Below are 9,818 nucleotides of genomic sequence, written 5' to 3'. Positions count from 1 at the left end.
AATCATTAGAGTTGACTGTCATTTCTAGATAAATTTTTCATTTCTTCATTTCAAATGGGGACATTCATTATCTTTTCTTTCTTCTCTTTATTTTTATTTTATTTTCTTTACTCAGTTGTCCAAATAAAATCATTGTCGTTTTTGCTCTTGTCTTTGAGTCAAGTCCATGTCAAAACAAGTCAGAAAAAATTTCAAAATTGGCTATCAGCTTCTTCAATTACGCAAAGCAAGACAAAAAGCCAACACATGAAAGAGACATGATTGTGAGCCGAAATAAGGCATGCAAAAAGTTTTATCAACCGCCAAGTCTGGGACTCATAGAAATACCAAGGTTCAAAGGGTTTATCTAAGAAGTATGATAAAGCAGAGATGTTGTATCTGTTTCAGAGTCACTCTTAATAATCTGAGTTTGGGTCAATGATGCAGCAAGTCAGTGACACATGCTAATGGTTGAAAGCAAGATTAAATGTGACAGGGACAAGAGCGATTTCCACGAAAGCCAAAGCCATAAACCAGCCACCATGTTTTTAAACTAACAAGTTTTCTTTGTAAAAAATAGGAACACGTGCAACCTTCGAATCAAGGATTTCAAATCCTAAACATCAAAGACCGTAGTATTCTCACTTCTACAAATGCAAAAGGCAATATTGCTGCACAGATTTGGTATTTAAAGCCATGGTAAAACACATAATACAATATTTGTTAGGAGACGCACTTCCTTATTTGGGTAATTCAAGAGACATTTGTAAGGAGACGCACTTCCTTGTTTGAGTAATTCCAGCAACATTTGTAAGGAGACGCACTTCCTTGTTTGATAATTCCAGCAACATTTGTAAGGAGATACACTTCCTTGTTTAGGTAATTCAAGCAGCATTGGTAAGGAGATGTACTTCCTTGTTTTGGTAATTCAATCAACATTTGTAAGGAGATGCACTTTCTTGTTTGGTAATTCAAGCGACATTTGTAAGGAGATACACTTACTTATCTGGGTAATTCAATCAATATTTGTAAGGAGACACACTTCCTTATTTTGGTAATTCAAGCGACATTGGTGAGGAGACACACTTCCGTGTTGGGTAATTCAAGCGGCATTTATAAGGAAACGCACTTCCTTGTTTGTTTAATTCAAGCAGCATTGGTAAGTAGAAACATTTCCTTGTTTGGGTAATTCAAGAAACATTTGTTAGGATACACACTTTCTTGTTTTGGTAATTCAAGCGGCATTAGTAAGGATATGCACTTCCTTGTTTGGAAATTCAAGCGCTATCATAAGGAGACGCACTTCCAAAGGAGACACACTTTATTGTTTAGGTAATTCAAGCAACATTGGTAAGGAGATGTACTTTCTTGTTTTGGTAATTCAAGCAGCATTTGTAAGGAGACGCACTTTCTTGTTTAGTAATTCAAGCAACATTTGTAAGGAGATGCACTTCCTTATCTGGTTAATTCAAGCAACATTGGTAAGGAGACGCACTTCCTTGTTTGGTAATTCAAGTGGTATTTGTAAGGATATGCACTTTCTTTTTTAGGTAATTCAAGCATTTGTAAGGAGATGCATTTCCTTGGGTAATTCAAGTGGCATGTGTTGGGAGACGCACTTCCTTGTCAGTTTTCATTTGTCAGGTGCCCGCCTGAAAAAAGGTCGAATAAATGAAAAATTAAGAAACATGGTGAAGAAGTTGAAAGTCAAACAACAGGGTGAAGAAATTGAAAGCCAAGTAACAAGTTGAAGAAATTGCAAGTCAGGAGCCCGCCTGATGAATAGGGTGATGAAACTCAAGTCAAGAGTCCAAAAGAAGATGCATAGATAGGATTTTTGTAATTTCATTTATGTTTTGACTTATAATTTTCATTTTTGATGTAATAATAAAGTTGGGGACTCGAACCTCGACAGAACCTCGCTCGACTCTCCAACTCGGTATAGTCCCTCTTCTTTCAGTCCTTGGGGATACCTGTGACTTGATTCCCTCATAACTAGGGATGAGTATAATGACCAAAGTCAAGACTTGGTTTCCCTCATTTCTTCTGTTTCATTTTGTTGAATAATGGTCGGGATAAAATTTTATCTCGTTGTCTACTTCTTTGTTTGAAAACACTTCATGTTTACATTCAAAGGGGGCATGCTGTAGACACCTAATTTTATCTCTCCCAATGTTGATTTTATCTATTTTTAGCTCACCTTACCACGTGCTTTCACCCGTGTGATTATATCCCACAAAAATACAAAAAAATAACAATCCTTAGCGAAATCCCTAACCAACCTAAACCAAAATATTCTTATGATAACTAATTAACAACCCTCTCCTATGAAATTAAGACACCTCACTACCCCACCCACGTGACCCCACCACATTTCTTTCCCACAAATAAAAGGAGAACACAATTATTACAAACGAATAACAACAATTTTTGGGGGACCCGATCACTAACAAAAAAGCCACCAATACTCTCACTGACGAGAGAACCATTTTATACTCATCTTCTCCACAAAAAAAAGCTCCATACACACACCTCTCTCTCATCGATTTACATATCTATTACACACACTGTTACACACAAAGAAAATTGAAAGAAAAAAGGAAGAATTGAGAAAAAGAAAGGTCGAGAATGGACTAAAAAGGAAGAGGTTCGGTTTTTCTCTAAGTTTTTTCGGTGAAACTTGCCAAAAAATCGATCTTTAGTTCGTCGTCGTTCGAACCATTTATAGAAATATCGAAATTTCTTCATTCTGCTCTTGATTTCTGAATTAGATCCGGCTGGCGACATTAAGTTTCGCTAGAAAACATTAAAACAATAGGGATTCTTTGCTGAAACTGATCATATTATGTGTTGGTCACACGATAGTTCTTGTGTACGGGTCTGATTTTCGTGTTGTAGTGATTCCATCTCGGGTTCATCGATATTCATTGCTGATTCTGGGATTTAGGTTTCTATTCGTCTTAACCCATTCGTCGAGTCCAGCTTCGGATTTCAATTCTCGATATCGAGTTTGAAGTTGGGTTTTATTCGGAGTTTCAAGTCCGGGTTTTCTTTATTATCGATGAAAGCAAGATCTATTGAGGTCCATTTCTTCAACCCATTCTCTTTTCTTCATTTTGACTGGTTGCATTACGTGTTGGTTGATTATGATAGCTTGATTTCGTTGATCTTGTTTTGCTGTTTAAATTCATTACTAAAAATGAGCATAGATTATTGAAATGGTGATTGCTAATTGTGGTGATTGATAAAAGGGATTTGGGGGTGAGAATTGAAAATTGACAAAAAGGATAGATTTGATTTAATTTTGATTTATTGTTGATATGAATCGTGATAGATTTATGATGTGTCAAAACGGATAAGCAATATAGGTTCGGGTAGGCAAATTTTAGAACTTGTTGTTTCGGTTGAATGTTGGAATGTGCGTGTGGATGTTTCTTTCTAGTTTATCGTATTTAATTCAAATGTATTCATTTAATCGGGGATTGCCCCGATACACATTGTATTTATTCACCAGAGAATGCCCCGACATATTATGTTGGCGGAAGATATTTGTGATAAAGGCCAGAGGCATTGGGTAAAGCGCGGGAGCGTAGTTACGATTAGTGTAGATTAGAATAGGATTTATTTTTCGCATTTTTATTTTGGACTGTATAATTGGACTGAACACTATATTTTTGATTTTTTTGTTTCGCATGTTTGATTGATTGTTTTATGTGTTTTGTGTGGTTTATACACTCGTTGGTGTCAAATTAGCCGATATGATCCACCAAGCGACCGTGGTCGAACCACGGGATTGAGGGGTGCCTAACACCTTCCCCTCGGTCAACAGAATTCCTTAGCCGGAATCTCTTTTCGTAAACCAGTCTTAAAGAGTCAAATTGTTTAGAAAAGAATTTTTCAAAGGTGACTTGGCATACCGAATTATGCCAAGTTGCGACTCTGAGTTTTGAATGTAAAAAATATCCTTTTTCGAAACAATTATCTTCATTTTGTCACTTTAATAATAAAAACCCTTTCAAACTTTAAAATTCAATCTTTTTGGTTATAAAAGGGTGTGACATTACATTTTCATCACTCATTACATGCATATCTATATATAATATTAAAGAGAAATATGAGTACATGTGGCGCCTCTATATAACTAGCATTGTTATTTATCCTTTTTCTCCATTTTTTGAGCTTTTCCCCATATATAATATCTATAAAATCTGTAGAAAAAAAGATGAAATCCTCATTTGTTTAATTCCTCGGGGTTCCATTTATTTCATTAATACACCCACGTACTCATCATTAAGTTTAGATAATAATATTCCGGTAACCTGATAGAATTAATTTTTCAGTAACCTAATTATTCACGCCTTTTTAATCCCTCCTCGTAAAATCTCATTATTTTGATCATTATAACCTAAAAAATAATGGCAGCAAGTAAGCAAAAAAAAGCTCAAACTTCTAACCTATAAATAAAAAAGCCAATATCATTTGGTTTCAATTACACAATCCTCTTCAAAAGATTTATAAGAAGATAGGAAGAGAATTTTGTGCAAAAGATTCGCAATTGTTTCTCAAAAGTTGAATTTATTGCGCCAAAGAAAAAAGATGAATACGAGGATGATAAAAGGTCGAATTTATTGCATCAAAGAAAAAAGATGAATACGAGGATGAAAAAAAGATATTCATAATAAAGGATCTGTTGATGAAGTTAAAGTTGATGAGTTTGATAGGCACCTAATGAAAAGAGTGTGTTTAACATTTTTTGTTCTGAAATAGTACATATGATATAGTATGATTGTTCTATTCTCTTTCTTTTCTTATTTTTTCTTTCTTAGGAATACTTTATAAAATATACCTATAATAAATTTTTAAGTAGAAGTATTGAGATAGCATAAGATATAAAAGAAAGAGGAGAAGATTTTGCATGAATTTTGGAGAAAAATTGGGGATTTTACCGATTTTAGGAGAAAAATCAGGACAAATGAAGAAACAAAAAGAGGCAAAAAATGGAACAGAAAAGGAATACAAATAAGGTAAGTTTTACCTTCTGTTGTCATTTACCTTCATGATTTATGTTCTATAAATAACTACTACTATTCTTTATCTATTTTATTACTTTTTTATTTTCATTTATAAAATTTTTAAATAAAAAAATATTTTAATTAAAAAGTATTATGGCTGTGTTTGAAGTGATTTAATTTTAAGTAATTTTGGCTTTTAAATATTTCTTTTATTTTAATAGTATTTGATAGAGCTAAAAAAATGCTACTCACTTTTAAGCCAAAAATACATAAAATTTAAGTTAAAAATTAAAAGTAGAGTCTCTCCTATTTATGACTTTTAGCTTATATAAGTTACTTTTTAAAAGTTCATCTAAACATCCTCTATAGTTTAACTTATGGCATATATTAAATGTGCTACCGGGGTGAATATGTCATAGCCATTTGATAATGATTGCAATCTTAAAAAATTTAAAAATTAAATCCATCAAATATAAATTAGCTATGCGTCTGATGGTTATTGTCCTTTGGATTTCCATAAGATTATATTATGATTATAATTTTTTTTCTTTATAAATCAAAGTAAAAAAATAAAATCATAATATAATCTTAATTTGATTAGACAAAATTTAAATCAAAAACTTGTATTTTAATTTATTGTTTTTAAATAAAGTTGAAGACATTTTGGTTATTGTAAATATTTATTTTGATATTTAAAAATAAAAAGCAAACAAAGTATTTATAACTCACGTAGTTGAAGTGTTTGATAACTGCGTAAAGCGCGGGTCTATTTTCTAGTTATCATAGAATTTTAATCGTTGTGTGGGATACACGTGCAATACACGTGTTCACAAACTAGTTTCATTAAATATATATCCAAATTAGGTGTGAACAAGGTTAGGTGTTTTGCAGTTATGATCAAATTAATTTTAAATATGGTCCCACTTAACAATTAACTCAAATTGAACAAAATTAAGACGAATTGATATCAAATTTACCTCTGAGCTTCTTAATCTAATAAAGTCTAAATAGTTAGTTTTCAAAAATAATTTATTTTAAGGCAAAATACACTTAACAGAACTCAACCTTGATTTAATCAATTTTAAAGGCGAACCTCGATCGAAAAAGCTGATTTTTGATAGTAACGTATTTATTTGAGAAGTAAAATCATACGCTTCTAAAGTACAGGAAAGCATGATAATTACTATAAAACTATCCCAAAATGTAAAGTAATTATTTCAATTTCATTTAAAATAGAGGAAGCTCAACATTACATCAAGTTATAGAGGGCAAAAATTAGGTGTGAACAGTCGTCGTAAACAGATCCTCAGGCTTCATTTGCATCAGTAAGCATAAATTTTTAACTTTAGTCTTTTTTTGCTCCATTATTGACTGATTAGATGATTCCTCCCTCTTTCTTTTTCTACCCAAATTGGGACATGTTTGTCTACTTCATCACTTTTTCTAATTTTTCTACCGTGAGCGTTGAATCACATAGAATGGTTAAATGGTTAATCGCATAAAATGGTTATATGGTACGTTCAAGAATATGATTAGCTCTAGTTTAATGGAATTTTCAAGAATTAATATAGCTATGTTCGACGACGCGACCTTTTTTCGAATCGTGTATGAAATTGGAATGCTTAGTGCACCGACTGATCCTTTGAAGCATTTTTGTTAAAAGTGTAGCATCACTGAAAGTAATTTTATAATAGAGCATCACTGAAAGTAATTTTATAATAGAATTTGTTTATAATTGACTTAAACGTACAATTTGAGATTATTTATCCAAGTAAATATATAATTAAATATTTTATAATAAAAATATTTGGTATTTGTTATACACTTATAAGTTTATCACACATTAACACCTATTTACTTGGAAAACTAAATTTTAAAATTTATAATCAATATTTATTTTAAAATAAAAATTGTCTATAAGTGTATACAAAATAGAATTTAAAAATTATGTATTGATTGTATTTGTTTTCCCATCCATATTGTCATGATTAAAGACTTAAGAAGGATGTGTATATTGTATTTTTTCTTCTTCATTTTTTGTCTATTAGACTTCTTTAATTTAGTTTTGTATGAATTTCTGATTGAACTAATAAGTTTCTATTTTTGTTAGGGCACAAAGGAGCCATTTGGGCTATTGAAAGTTTGTGCTATCAAGTTTTTTTAGTTCTTGAAAAAAAAAAACGACCACCGACCATAGTTCAAAATTTGCAGTTGGTTGATTAAAAGGAATTCATTTGAATACTAAAATACACTCTTCATTTGGTGTTTTTTGTCATATTCTTAAACACATATTTGTAATTGTTATATTTATATCAATCAATTCATATATATTATCATAGAATTGTTATCCTTGTGTGGGACACACGTGTTCAGAAACTAGTTTGATTAAATACGTATCCAAATTAGGTATGAATAAGGTTAATTGATGTGCAATTGTGATCAAATTAATTTTAAATATGATCACACTAAACAATTAACTCAAATTGAACAAAATTAAGATGAATCAATATCCGATCCAAGTTTCGTGATTTAATAAAGTCTAAATAGTTAGATTTCAAAAATGAATTATTTTATGGTAAAATACACTTACACCAAACTCAGCCTTGATTTAATCAATTTTAAAAGGCGAACCTTGACCGAAAGCTGATTTTTGATAGTAACGTATTTATTTGAGTAGTAAAATCATACGCGTCTAAAACATAGGAAAGGATGATAATTACTATAAAATTATCCCAAAAGGTAAAGTAATTATTTCAATTCCATTTAAAATAGAAGAAGCTCAACATTAAACCAAATTACAGAGGATGAAAATTAGGTGTCAATAGTCATCGCGAACAGATCGTCAGGCTTCATTTGCATCAGTAAGCATAAATTTTTAACTTTTGTTTTTTCTAAAAAGTCTTTTGTTCTCCATTAGTGTCTGATTACTTTTTTTTCTTCATTATTGACTGATTAGATGACCCACTATCTTTTTTTCTCTACCCAAATTGGAACATGTTTGTCTATTTCATCACTTTTTTTAATTTTTGTATCGTGAGCGTTGAATCACATAGAATGGTTAAATGGTTAATCACATAGAATGGTTATATGGTACATTTAAGAATATGATTAGCTCTAGTTTAATAGAATTTTCAAGGATTAATATAGATATGTTTGACGATGCGACCTTTTTCCGAATCGCGAATGAAAGTGGGATGCTTAGTGCACCGACTGACCCTTTGAAATATATTTTTTTAAAAGTGTAGCATCACCAAAAGTAAATTTATAATAAAATTTGTTTATAATTGGCTTAAACGTACAATTTGAGATTGTTTATTGTCTATTAATGTATACAAAATAGAATTTACAAATTATGTATTGATTATGTATTTGTTTTTAATCTATATTGTCGTGATTAAAGACTTAAAAAGGATGTGTATATTACATTTTTTCTTCTCTATTTTTTGTATTTTTTCTCTATTAGACTTCTTTAATTTAATTTTTTTATGAAATTCTGACTGCACTAATAAGTTTCTATTTTTGTTGGGGCACAGAGGAGCCATTTGGGCTATTGAAAGTTTATGCTACCAAGTTCTTTTAGTTCTTGAAAAAAAAAAACTATCGACCATGATTTAAAATTTGCAGTTGGTTGATTAAAAGGAATTCATTTGAATACTAATGCGTTCCCCATTTGGTATTTTTTGTCATACTTTTAAAGATATATTTGTAATTATTACATTTTTATCAATCATTCCATATATATTATCATAAAATTGTAATCGTTATGTGGGACAATGTACCATATCCAAATTAGGCGTGAATAAGGTTAATTACTTTGCAATTATGATCAAATTAATTTTAAATATGATCACACTAAAAAAATTAACTCAAATTGAACAAAATTAAGATAAATCGATATTCGATTTACCTCCGAGCTTCGTGATCTAATAAAGTCAAAAAAAGTTAGATTTCAAAAATGATTTATTTTAGAGAAAACTATATATCTTAGCAAACATAGACTTCTAATTATCCTATTCAGCCAAGTTTCAATTAATTACTGTAGAAACGTAATTTTGTCCCTTCCCGATAGCACTTTTTACCCATTTTTACCTTATCCTACCATATACCCTCACCCATGTAATTACATCCCACAAAAAATACAAAAAAAACAACTCTCAACAAAATCCCTAACAAACTTTTATTCTTTTTAACATCCTAACAACCCTTTCAATTAAAATAAGACACCTAACCCTTATCTCCCAATTAAAAAACAACACCTCACCCTCTCTTTTTCTTGTCCACAAAGAAATATACATGGGGGAAACTTTCCAGGAAATGACAAAAGGGGGATGGACCCACAAGTCCCAAAAAAAAAACATATTTTTCTTTTCGTTAGCAATATATACATACAGAGTGCACGAAAAAGGCAGAAGAAAAACAGGGAGTTGCTCCATTTTTTGGAAAAAGTCCATCGCACAAAAAATGCTTCTCATCTTCTTCTTCGGCTTGGCTTTTGGTGGACGATAAAAAATATATCACCTTAATCACTTTCACTCACCTCACGGATTCAAAAACATCACAGTGACTCCATTTTATTTTACTCACATCACATACACGCGGAGGAGAAGTCGAGAGTGCGAGATTGAGAGAGAGAGGGATTCGAGGTTGAAATCTGAAATGGAGAAGAAAACGGGAATGGTTCGGGTTACTCGAAAATTGGTCGGTGGGTTTGGTCACTGTTTCGGCGATTACTTAGCTGGAATCCTCGTCAACGTTTGCCCAGTTTTGTTCGTTCAACGAGCCCGGTTCGAAATTCTCAATATTTTTTCCATTTCCCACTGATTGCTA

Source organism: Capsicum annuum, chromosome 1 (assembly GCF_002878395.1).
Source record: "Capsicum annuum cultivar UCD-10X-F1 chromosome 1, UCD10Xv1.1, whole genome shotgun sequence".
Classification (NCBI taxonomy): Eukaryota; Viridiplantae; Streptophyta; class Magnoliopsida; order Solanales; family Solanaceae; genus Capsicum; species Capsicum annuum.
Note: the sequence above shows the minus strand (reverse complement) of the source record.